Below are 12,353 nucleotides of genomic sequence, written 5' to 3'. Positions count from 1 at the left end.
CCGTGGGAACCCATGGAGCTCCGTACCTGAATTTCAGACTTCAGTAATCCTGAAAAATTCATATCTCCTTCGTTACTCGTCAGATTTTGACATTCTTATACTCGATTTGAATATAAACGATGAGATATTTCTGTTAAAAATATTTTCAAAAATATGTGAAAATATTTTGTACCAGTTATGATGGGTTTTAAGTGTTGATCTCAGTTTGGCCTCGGAACTCATTTTTATACCATGTAATGGAATGCCATATGAATCCCAACATGTTGGTACACTACCATGGTCATTCACTTATCCATTTAAGTCTTTTTTAAGGTTGCGAGTCTCTTTATAAAATATTTTTGGGGGATTTTAAGATGTGCCTTGATCAAGAGAAAGTCCAAGAGAGAGGAATACATTCTACCATTTTTACCACTCTCTTGAATGAACTTTTGAGCCAATCTTCATTTGATCTTCAATATGGTTCTTGGCTTGTTTGTGGGATCTTCACTTGAGCTCCTTACTTTGACATCTTCCAAGGATCAAGATCCTTTGCATGTTGATCATTAAGCTTTGGCCTTCAATTACCTTCCTTTGCTTGTTCAATGCTGAAGGTTGAAAATCCGATATAGGGGGTCCCAAGTTGAATTAGAAATGGCAACTATGAGGAGGGAGAATACGGTTGTTTAAGAAAACTAGAATTTACCAATTTGAAAAACTTAAACCGATTAAGAGATCAAAAACAATATTTTAAGCATACAAGTTAAATCTAATGGTGCAATGCAAATGAAAGAGCAAAGAGATAGAAAGAGTGCACCCGAGATTTAAAGTGGTTCGGTCCTCAAACCCGAGGCCTACTCCACTCCACCAACCAAACCCGTTGATGGCTTCACTATATGATCTTCTTAACCTTGGCGAAGATCGGTGCCAATTACAATTGCTTTAACCTTGGTGGCAATCCTCACCACGGAGAAAAAAGGGCTCCGCTTCTCCGAATACTCGCCCGAATACAAATCTTGAAAGATGAAAGAAAGAACTAAAAAATCCCTTCACAAGGGTTACAAAAGATGTACAATTGAGAGCCTATGATCCAAATCCTAGAGTTGGTGATGAGAGGCACAATTGAAGCTTGATTCACTCTTGGGTATTCAAATGAAGTTTAAGAGTGCTAGGATTGATAGTTTGTATGTTTAGAACACCCATATTTATAGGAAAAACAAAATATGACCGTTCAGTGGCATTACGGTAATTCCAGCAAAATTCCAAACGGCTCTTTTTCAGACCGTTGGAGTGTTCTCGGAGTTCCGAGAATAATTCTCGGAGTTCCGAGAATTCTCGGAGTTCCGAGAAAATATCTCGGAGTTCCGAGAAGCCACACAGAAATTGGAAAAAGTCTACTGGACCATTTCTCGGAGTTCCGAGAATAATTCTCGGAGTTCCGAGAATTCTCGGAGTTCCGAGAAAAACTCTCGGAGTTCCGAGAAGCCTATGCAGAGCAGATTTTCAATTCTGTTTTTGGGCTTCCAGTTCTCAACCAAGATGGGATTGCTTATGAGGGTTCCAAGGTGTTGGAACTCCACAAATACAATCACTTGTTTATTTAGGGTGTGTGAGATTACTTTAGTTATGCCTCTAAAAACCTAATCTAGGTTTGGATCAATTACATTAAAAAATGGTCTTCAATATTAATTTCTTCATGTCTTCAAGTCTTCATGACTTCTTGCTTGATGACTTTGGCCTTCCAATTAGTGGTCCAATGTGGGCTTCTTGGCCTTCAATCCAAGCATCCTTGATCTTACTTTATCAAGATCTACAACTTAGACAATCAAACACATTAGTGATAAATGATCACTTGTGTATTGGAATCATCAAAACAAGATGGGAATGCCAAGGTAAAAACCATTGGGCTTACAATCTCCCCCTTTTTGATGATGACAAGCACAAGAGTTTTACAAATCAAAGCATATACTTTTTTCATATTTTTCTTACACTAGAGACTTTACTCTAGATTCTTCTCCCCCTTTGTCATCAACAAAAAGAAGGGGTAAGAAAAACAAGGGTTTAAATTTTACAATTTTAAAGCTCCCCCTTTTTCAAAGAAAAATTCAATTTTAACTCCCCCTAGTTAAAATAATTTTACAATACAAGAGGGGTTATCAAACAAAACATACAAATGAAATATATTCAATTTTAAGTTCAAAAACCCCTAATCTACACAATATGAATATCATCATATGGGGGTTTTGGGAACCCAAGATTTCTTGGTCCCACATCTAGCCCTACTCTTGGATGCACATTGGAATTGGTAATGACCATTCATTCCACAAAAATGGCATCTAACAAGAGGGTTAGATACACTAGTCCTATCATGATAAGCATGTTGAGGTCTAAGACTAGTTTTACTTAGGATTATGTCAATAATTTTATTTCCATTTAGAAATCCATGTAAACATAATCTAAGTCTTTCATTTTCATTATGAAGATGGGATGTTTGAACTAAAAGCTCATTTCTTTCATCTTCATAAGAATTGGAGGAGCTTGCCATATTTTGAAATTTTAAAAGTTGGCAAGTTTTCTCATCCAAACTACCCTTAAGGGTATTAATCTCAAGTTTATGATTTTCAAGTGTAACTTGTTCTTGAGATATGGAAGAAGATAAATCACTTTTCAAAAATTCAAGTTCTTTTTCTAACTTTAAAATGGATTTTTTAAGAACTTTGTTTTTGGAAATTTGGGTATGCAAGGTTTCACATAATTCATCATAAGGTATGCTATCACTTTTACTACTAGATGAAGAATATGAGGGGTTAGAGTTTACCTCAACTTCATGGGTGATTGTCATGAAGCAAAGATCATCTTTTTTATTTTCTTCCCCTTCACTTGAGCTTTTGCCCGATGTGCTTAACGCATCCCAACCGGCGGCAAGAGCCTTATGCTTCTTCCAATCCTTCTTACCCTTGTACTTAGAGGAAGTTGATTTTAGAAGTGGACAATCCGGTCTTTTGTGTCCTATCTTCCTGCAATTGAAGCATCTTAAGGCTCCATCAACATCACTTTCTTCTTTCTTTTTCTTATCTTTCTTATGCTTCTTTCTCCACAAGCTCTTGAATCTTCGTAAAGCTTCTTCTTCGTCACTATCCGCTTCACTTGATGAGTCTTCCTTGGAAGCCTTGAGTGCTAGGGATCTAAATTCCCTCTCCTTCTCCTTTGGCTTCTTTTCCTCTTGTCGGCTAGTAAGGAGCATCTCATGGGTGATGAGAGATCCTACAAGCTCCTCTATGGTTAGAGTCTTGAGATTTTTTGACTCTTGAATCGCGGTCACCTTTGGATCCCAATGGGGAGGAAGAGACCTAAGTAACTTACTCACAAGCTCATCGTTAGGATAAGATTTACCAAGATTAGCTAGTTCGTTAGAAATAATAGAAAAACGAGTATACATTTCCGAAATACTCTCGTTTGGACTCATTCTAAACATTTCATACTTGCTCTTTAACAAGTTTATTTTGGAATCCTTGACTTGTGATGTTCCCTCATGGGTAGTTGCAAGGGTATCCCAAATAGTCTTGGCGGAATCAAAAAGAGCAACTCTATTAAACTCCTCGGTAGCTAAGGCACAAAACAAGGAATTTATTGCTTTGTAGTTCAAATTTGCTTGCCTTTTCTCTACCACATTCCATTCTTCAAAAGGATTGGAAGGTACATTGTATCCATTTTCAACAATGTACCAAAGTTCCACATCTATCGAATGAAGATAGATGCGCATCCTTGTTTTCCAATGTCCATAGTTTGACCCATTGAAGAAAGGAGGTCTAGTTGTGGAATGGCCTTCCGGAAGTCCGGTTCCAATTTGGTGTGCCATTTCACAATTAGAAGTTGCCAAATAAAATCTTTCCCTAGTTAGATTTTGAAATAACTTTTACAAAAATTTTAAAATCTTTTAAGAGCCAAGGCTCTGATACCAAGTGAAAATCCGATATAGGGGGTCCCAAGTTGAATTAGAAATGGCAACTATGAGGAGGGAGAATACGGTTGTTTAAGAAAACTAGAATTTACCAATTTGAAAAACTTAAACCGATTAAGAGATCAAAAACAATATTTTAAGCATACAAGTTAAATCTAATGGTGCAATGCAAATGAAAGAGCAAAGAGATAGAAAGAGTGCACCCGAGATTTAAAGTGGTTCGGTCCTCAAACCCGAGGCCTACTCCACTCCACCAACCAAACCCGTTGATGGCTTCACTATATGATATTCTTAACCTTGGCGAAGATCGGTGCCAATTACAATTGCTTTAACCTTGGTGGCAATCCTCACCACGGAGAAAAAAGGGCTCCGCTTCTCCGAATACTCGCCCGAATACAAGTCTTGAAAGATGAAAGAAAGAACTAAAAAATCCCTTCACAAGGGTTACAAAAGATGTACAATTGAGAGCCTATGATCCAAATCCTAGAGTTGGTGATGAGAGGCACAATTGAAGCTTGATTCACTCTTGGGTATTCAAATGAAGTTTAAGAGTGCTAGGATTGATAGTTTGTATGTTTAGAACACCCATATTTATAGGAAAAACAAAATATGACCGTTCAGTGGCATTACGGTAATTCCAGCAAAATTCCAAACGGCTCTTTTTCAGACCGTTGGAGTGTTCTCGGAGTTCCGAGAATTCTCGGAGTTCCGAGAAAAATTCTCGGAGTTCCGAGAAAATATCTCGGAGTTCCGAGAAGCCACACAGAAATTGGAAAAAGTCTACTGGACCATTTCTCGGAGTTCCGAGAATAATTCTCGGAGTTCCGAGAATTCTCGGAGTTCCGAGAAAAACTCTCGGAGTTCCGAGAAGCCTATGCAGAGCAGATTTTCAATTCTGTTTTTGGGCTTCCAGTCTCAACCAAGATGGGATTGCTTATGAGGGTTCCAAGGTGTTGGAACTCCACAAATACAATCACTTGTTTATTTAGGGTGTGTGAGATTACTTTAGTTATGCCTCTAAAAACCTAATCTAGGTTTGGATCAATTACATTAAAAAATGGTCTTCAATATTAATTTCTTCATGTCTTCAAGTCTTCATGACTTCTTGCTTGATGACTTTGGCCTTCCAATTAGTGGTCCAATGTGGGCTTCTTGGCCTTCAATCCAAGCATCCTTGATCTTACTTTATCAAGATCTACAACTTAGACAATCAAACACATTAGTGATAAATGATCACTTGTGTATTGGAATCATCAAAACAAGATGGGAATGCCAAGGTAAAAACCATTGGGCTTACAAAGGTGCTTGAGATAGAGCTTCTCCTTAATTGTACCTCCAAGGCATGACGGTTCAAGTTTGTTCTACCTTCTTTGACTTGTATTTGGTTCATCTTCAAACATAGGCCATGTATAGTGTGTGCTAGCATAGATTGACCTTTGAATTACCTATCTATAGCACAACACTCAAGGAAACTCATTAGTTCAAATAAGACTAATCAATTTGTGCTTGTTAATCATCAAAACATGGTGTTTGGTTGAACCTGTGGGAACCCTTGGGCTAACAATCTCCCCCTTTTTATGATGACAAACAAAATTGATTAGCAGGTGAGTGGAACCTCTATAGAGGCATAAATGATCAAGATAAAGTTTTACCACTCCTCCTCAAAGTATGCATAGATCTAAGATAGCAATGTATAGTACTAAATGCATATGCAACATGGACATCTAATCAATTTCATAAATTCTCCCCTTTTTGGCATCACAAAAAAGGACAGACTATCCATTGAAGCACAATAGGCACTTTTGACATAAATGGCCTAGGAGTTTGGGCACCAACCATAGTTTAGTTAGTTGCCATTTCTTTTCATTAGTAAGGGTGTTTTAAGGGTAATAGGGTGGTTAGAGTCAGAGGTTAGTATGGTAATAAGAGAGATGAGGCTTCGGGGATCACCTATCAAGAGGACATGCGGCATCAAATGGGAGCTTGAGACCACTTCTTTATAACTACCAACCTTATATATTTGACACATGGCATGGGATCATTTGAAGCAAATAGGGACCACATCGGGCAGCTCCCATGCTGCCATGTGGCGAGCCACATCAGCCAACAAGCAAGCACAATTGGCAGCAATGGGAAGGATCTAGAAGGTCTCATTTCTTCTATAAATAGATGAAGGTCTGCATTTTGAGGAGTTTTTTGAAGATGAATTAAAAGGTGATCGTGTGGAGCTCCTTTTGGGAAGAAGTTAGCTGCGTATTTTTTTTCATGGATGTCTAGAGATTCTTCCAAGTAGAATGCTTCTACTCTTTGTGTAATTCCACTCTTCTTGTTTCTAGAATATAGATCTGCCTTTTGTCATTCCATATCCCTGTAGCTTAAACTGATTTTTGCCATTAATGAGTCAAACGAGTGAAAAGATCCTTCATCTCCTCTATTGGTGACTATTCTGATCTGAGAATTTTCAACTTAGATCACAAGTAGAATTAAACTTCTACTTGTGATTGTCTAGTGGATCAGCCATTTTCTATTAGAACAGGATCCTCATCAATTAAATGTGAGCTTAATTGAATCTGATCCTCATCAGAGGAGCCCTTGGGCTTACAAACGTTTTGGGAAAGCAGCCAAGGCTTGAAAAAATGCCCAAATTATGTTTTAGAAAACCGTCAAAAGCTCTCTCTCATGCCCTCCCAAGTTCTCTTCTCTTCTAGTTCTTCATCTTCTAGTTTTTGTTTTTGAAAAGAACTAAAGGTCCATCAAGAAAATTCAAATTTCCCATCCATGGTGCTGATATGATCAGTACACTAAATTGAATAAAATTTATTGAATTTCCCTTCTTGCAATTTGAAGGAATCCATCGGTTCAACTTGCTGGTCCGCGGCAATTGGATCGATTGTGGCCGTTCGAGGAGTAGTTCAAGCAAAGGCTGTATTGCGGACGGACATAAAGGTATTTTTGTGTCTTATGTTCTTATTTGATTGACCATCAGATCATCTAGAACCTAGGTTCCTGGGTTTAAGGGCGAAATTGACGAGGAATTTTTTATTCTACTCTATTTGTAGTTCTGCTGCGCATAGTGATTTCGCCCAGGGGTTACAACCCTTCAAACATCTAGCTCGACGTCAAGAGGAAAAGTTAGGACGTTTGCGGAAGCCAACACACCCCGGTGTTAGTCATGTAGCATTTCCAACGAGCTCTATGATGGGTAATACGGGTTTTGGGAGGATCGGCAAATATTGGGTCAAGTGTTACACCCACCCCACCCAACTCAAAGAGTTGGCCCGGAACAATTACCACCCCTGTAAAGAAGATCTCATCAGAGGAGATGCGTAGTAGGCGTGCACAAAGTCTTTGTTACTATTGTGATGAGCGATTCACGCTGGATCATCGTTGTAAGAGTATGCAAATTTTTATGATTGATGACTCGGAGGAACATGATCTGCCAACTAATGAAATTGAAAGTGATGCGGTGGTGGAAGTTTTAGCGTATGCTTTATCTAGAGCCACAAGTGCACAAACTATGTGCTTGTGGGGCCGCATCAAGCAAGCAAGAGTGAGCATCGTTATTGATTCGGGCATCACACATAATTTCTTAGAATAATCCACTGCTCGATAATTGGGCTATCATATTCAACAACAAGCTTCATTTGATGTACTTGTGGCCAACAGTAATAAAATTACGCTGCTTGGGACTTTGTACACAAGTTTCCCTTCAACTCGGCCCAGTGCAAGTTGTGACTGATCTTTATGTGTTACCTGTACATGGATCTGATGTGATTTTGGGCGCTCAATGGTTTTGTACCTTGGGTCGTATCGTTTGGAACTTCAATGATTTAACCATGGCTTTCGAGTATTGTGGTGCACCATATATTCTTCATGGCACTAGGAAGTCATCAGTGCAGGTGGTTGATCGTCAAGCCATGAGTCGCATTCTGAAACGCACTCCATGGGGCATTCTAGCGTATCTCTCCGTAATGCCCAAAAGGAACCTGAAGGGCCGCTATCAAAGGTTCTGGACGCACTATTACATGACTTTTATCATGTGTTTGCACATCGCATGATTCTTCCCTCTCATCGCTCCCATGATCATCATATCATCTCGAAGCCAGGAGCACAACCTACCACTGTAAGGCCTTATCATTATCCTCATATGCAGAAAAATGAAATAGAGCACCTTGTTGAAGAAATGCTCGAAGCCGGCATCATACGAACAAGCACCAGCTCATACTCTTCGCCTGTCTTACTTGTGCGAAATAAAGGTGGGCCATGGCACATGTGAGTAGATTATACGGCTTTGAATCAATTCACAGTTAAGTATAAGTTTCCCATTCCAGTTATTGATGAACTGTTTGATGAATTGCGTGGTGCTATGTTTTTCTCTAAATTGGAATTCTAGTCCGGGTATCATCAAATTCGTGTCCATGATGCGAATATACATAAAACCGCTTTTCGGGCCCATGAAGGCCACTACGAATTTTTGGTGATGCCTTTTTGGGTTAATAAATTGCACCCTCAGCTTTTCAAAGCTTAATGAATGATGTTTCCAGGCCATTCCTTCGCAAATTTGTTTTGGCATTTTTTAATGAGATCTTAATCTATAGTCCATGCTGGGAGAATCACATGAGGCATCTCCAAGTTGTGTTCCAAGAATTATGCCGCCATCAACTTTATGTTAACCGCTCCAAGTGTTCATTTGGACGTTTGCAAGTCGAATACTTAGGCCATATTATTTCTTACAAGGGTGTAGCTGCAGATCTTGACAAAATTAAAGCTATGGTGGAATGGCCATGTCCTAATCCTCTAAAAGCATTCGTGGGTTTCTTTGCCTTACGGGTTACTATCGGAAGTTTGTGAAGGGTTATGGCCAGTTATACGCACCACTTACACAACTTTTAAAGAAGGATGGCTTTACTTGGACCGCACAAGCAGAGGCCACATTTTCGGCATTAAAGCATGCTATGTCTACCACTCTAGTCCTGCAGTTACCTAATTTTACTAAATTATTTATCATTGAATGTGATATTTTCAGCACAGGTATTGGTGGTATTCTTTTCCAAGAGGGTGGCCCCATTGCTTGTTGTAGCAAAGCCCTTTCCAGCCATCATCTATCTCTTTCAGCATATGAGCGGGAGATGTTAGCCGTAGTGCACATGGTGCACAAATGAATTCACTATCTTTTGGGGTGCCACTTCAAAATCAAGACCGACCATCAAAGCCTTACAATACTTATTAGATCAGCGCATTAGCACAGATATGTAACAGAAATGGATTCCGAAACTCATGGGATTTGATTATGAGATAATCCATAAACACGGCAAAGATAACATGGTTCCTGATGGGCTTTCACGACAATTTGATTCAGAATAGATGGTGGCAGAGTTGGCTTCCATTTCCATTTCCATTCCCATTTCGTCTCTTCATGATGAAATTCGTCAGGACTTGGGCTGCCATGATGACACGAAGGATCTCATTGCTCGCGTAAGTGCTAACACTGCTAGTGTGGGTCATCACCATTTGAAAGATGCCATTCTATGCTTCAAAAACCATATTGTTCTTTCTCGCCGGTCACCATTGACTCCCAGACTTCTTCATGAGTTCGACGCTACAGCAGAGGCAGGGCATTCTGGTACTGAACGCACCTACAAGCTCTTAGCTCGGACTTTCTATTGGGAGGGAATGAAAAGGGCTGTTCGTGAATTTGTTCGAACTTGTGATACATGCCAATGAAACAAAATAGAGACCCTATCCCCACCAGGTGTACTACAACCATTATTGGTTCCAGATGAGGTATGGTCTAATATCTCCATGGATTTTGTGGATGGCTTACCCAACTCTCAAGGAAAAATAACTATATTTGTTGTGGCGGATCGACTCCCTTAGTTTGCTCATTTCACATCCTTACACAGCTTTATCCATAGCAAGCGTCTTTCTCCAAGAGGTGGTTTGTTTACATGGTATTCCAAATTCAATTGTTAGTGATCGTGATAAAGATTTTCTTAGTATCTTCTGGCAGGAGCTCTTTTGCCTCCACGGCACTCAACTTTGCATAAGTAGTCCTTATCTCCGATGGTCAGTCCAGGGTTGTGAATCACTGCGTAGAGCAATATTTGCATTGCTTTGTGAGTAATTAATCAACCTAAGCAATGGGTACATTGGGACCCATGGGCTGTTAGGAAATAATCCTAACGGTGGATGTGGCCTTAGCAAGATTGACGGCCTAGATCATTTTATTAGGTTCGCTACTTTTGTGAAAAGGCATTAAGTGAAAAGGCATAAAATAAGGGATGTAAATATAAGAGACTTTTGGAGAGGGAACCAGCGTGATGAGGAGTTGCGTTCCTTCCCAGAAATGTCTATTTATTCTCTCATCCGGTCTCTACTTGCTCACAAAGATCGTCTCCAATTCTTTGTGAATCCACGTCTAAGAGAGAGGAAAACAGTCCCCATCACTGTCGGTTGTGGAGCAGGAAGAAACCAAAGAGGAATCTCTTAAGGCTTCTGTCATGGCTTTTGGTATGTCTTTTACTATTTCAATTCAATCCATATAGTTATTTGCGATTTCTCAAAGTTGGATCGCCAAGATCTGTTGCTTGTGTTCCTTTTGTATTGAACACTTAATGGGTTGTGTGGTGGTACAACACTTCCTTTCACACATCCATCAGTATGATCCCTTTCCAGGTTGTATATGGACAACCACTTCCTATTCTTGCTCGCTATCCTGAGCGTGGCACAATGGGGGGACAGTTGGACAGTTAGTTGCGTGACCTGGATAAGCTACTGCATTATCTGAAGGAACACCTAGTGAATGCTCGTAATTGAATGAAAATGCAAGCAGACAAACATCACACTGAACGTGAATTTTTTGTTGGAGATTCGGTCTTCCTTCTCTTACAAACCTATCGACAGACTTTGGTTGAAGTTCGCACTAATATGAAACTTGCACTCAAGTTTTATGGACCAAGGTCTAGATGTCCTTTCATGCCCAAAACACACTGTCCACATCCATCCATCCAACCAACATAAAAAATCATCCCCAACCATTGGAACCTTTAAATCTTTGTTCTCAATGATCCACATGGCATAAACAATTAATAACCCTTGTTTTAGATTGATTTTAAACAATCAATACAAGTAAATCCCAAGAAAATCCCAAAAATAATTAACACCTCAATACTGGCACTCAATTGACCGCATGGGGCTGGTTGCCTGGCTGGAGATATTATAAAAACAAACTTGTAAGGGTTCGGTAGACCATAGTCTCAAGATCGACCAATTGAAATATTTAAAAAAGCTTCCAGAGAGATCTCAGTCGACCGGCGTCTTGCGGTTGACCAGGCGCGGTAGATCACAGATCCGTGGTCGACTGCTGAGCGAAATCTGGAAACAATTAATTGTTTATAATTCAACTTGCGGACGACAGGGCGGCACTCTTGGTCTACTACCGCCTGTTGGCTGGGTTTTTTAATTTATTTTTTGATTTTCCTGTTTTGCCTACAACTCTCAATCCAACCGTTGGAATTACAATCCTCGTGATGAGAAATGTAGACACCCCCATTTTGCTTCACTTCAACTTAGAATATTTCACAAATGATCTATGGGATTTCGCTAATTTTCTCACTCCCAGAGCCCAAAATATCTGAAAAGGGCGACGGGATTTACCTGGTAAACTAGTTTGACCCGAAAAATTGGTAAAATGCCCTATTTATAGTACGAAATCATGTGAGGGTATTGTTACCATATACTTATATACTTTGGATCATCGAAACTATGATCCAACCATACCAATCATTAATCGGGTCAAAATTAGCTAAGGTCTCTTCAAAGTCCGAGCCTTATATCCGATCCGAGACCCGATTTTTGGAAAGTTGCCAAATCAAGGGCTGAGGCTAATTAGGGAATTTCATCAATAATTCGGGGTCATTTGATCAATATTTAATCAATTAAGATAGACCCCAACTCAGATCAAACATTAAATCACTTAATTGAGCGAAAACCCTACGAAAAGCCACGAATCGATGTGAATGAAGGAGAGCCGTCAATTAATATCTGTTATAAATTAATCAGTTATTAATTATCATCAGTTATAAATTAATATCTGTTTGGCTCATAACCTAGGAACCCTCCGAGAAGCTGTCCTCGTGTGCTGGTATGATTCAGTGAGTCCCGATGGTTTCTGCCGAGGAGTCTCCCCATGGGGAGACTCCTCTTCCTCAAGAATCCCTTGGTGTCTCTCCAACCAGATTTGCAGGCGCCACCTACCTGGTACCTCCTCCCCCTGTTATTGCATCAAAACCTGCGCCTCAACCACCCTCTCTGGGACGCAGCTATGCCGACGCAATGGCTAGGAACCTGTTCTTGCCGAAATCTTCGCTGGGGTTGTTAAAGCCATCCAAAACTGCCTCTGGTATTCCTGCCCTAT

The sequence above is a fragment of the Tasmannia lanceolata genome, unplaced genomic scaffold, assembly GCF_043159265.1.
Source record: "Tasmannia lanceolata isolate RefF3 unplaced genomic scaffold, GAP_Taslan_0.1 ptg000019l, whole genome shotgun sequence".
NCBI classification, from domain to species: domain Eukaryota; kingdom Viridiplantae; phylum Streptophyta; class Magnoliopsida; order Canellales; family Winteraceae; genus Tasmannia; species Tasmannia lanceolata.
The sequence above is the reverse complement of the archived record's forward strand: the minus strand, read 5'-3'. Positions refer to the sequence as shown.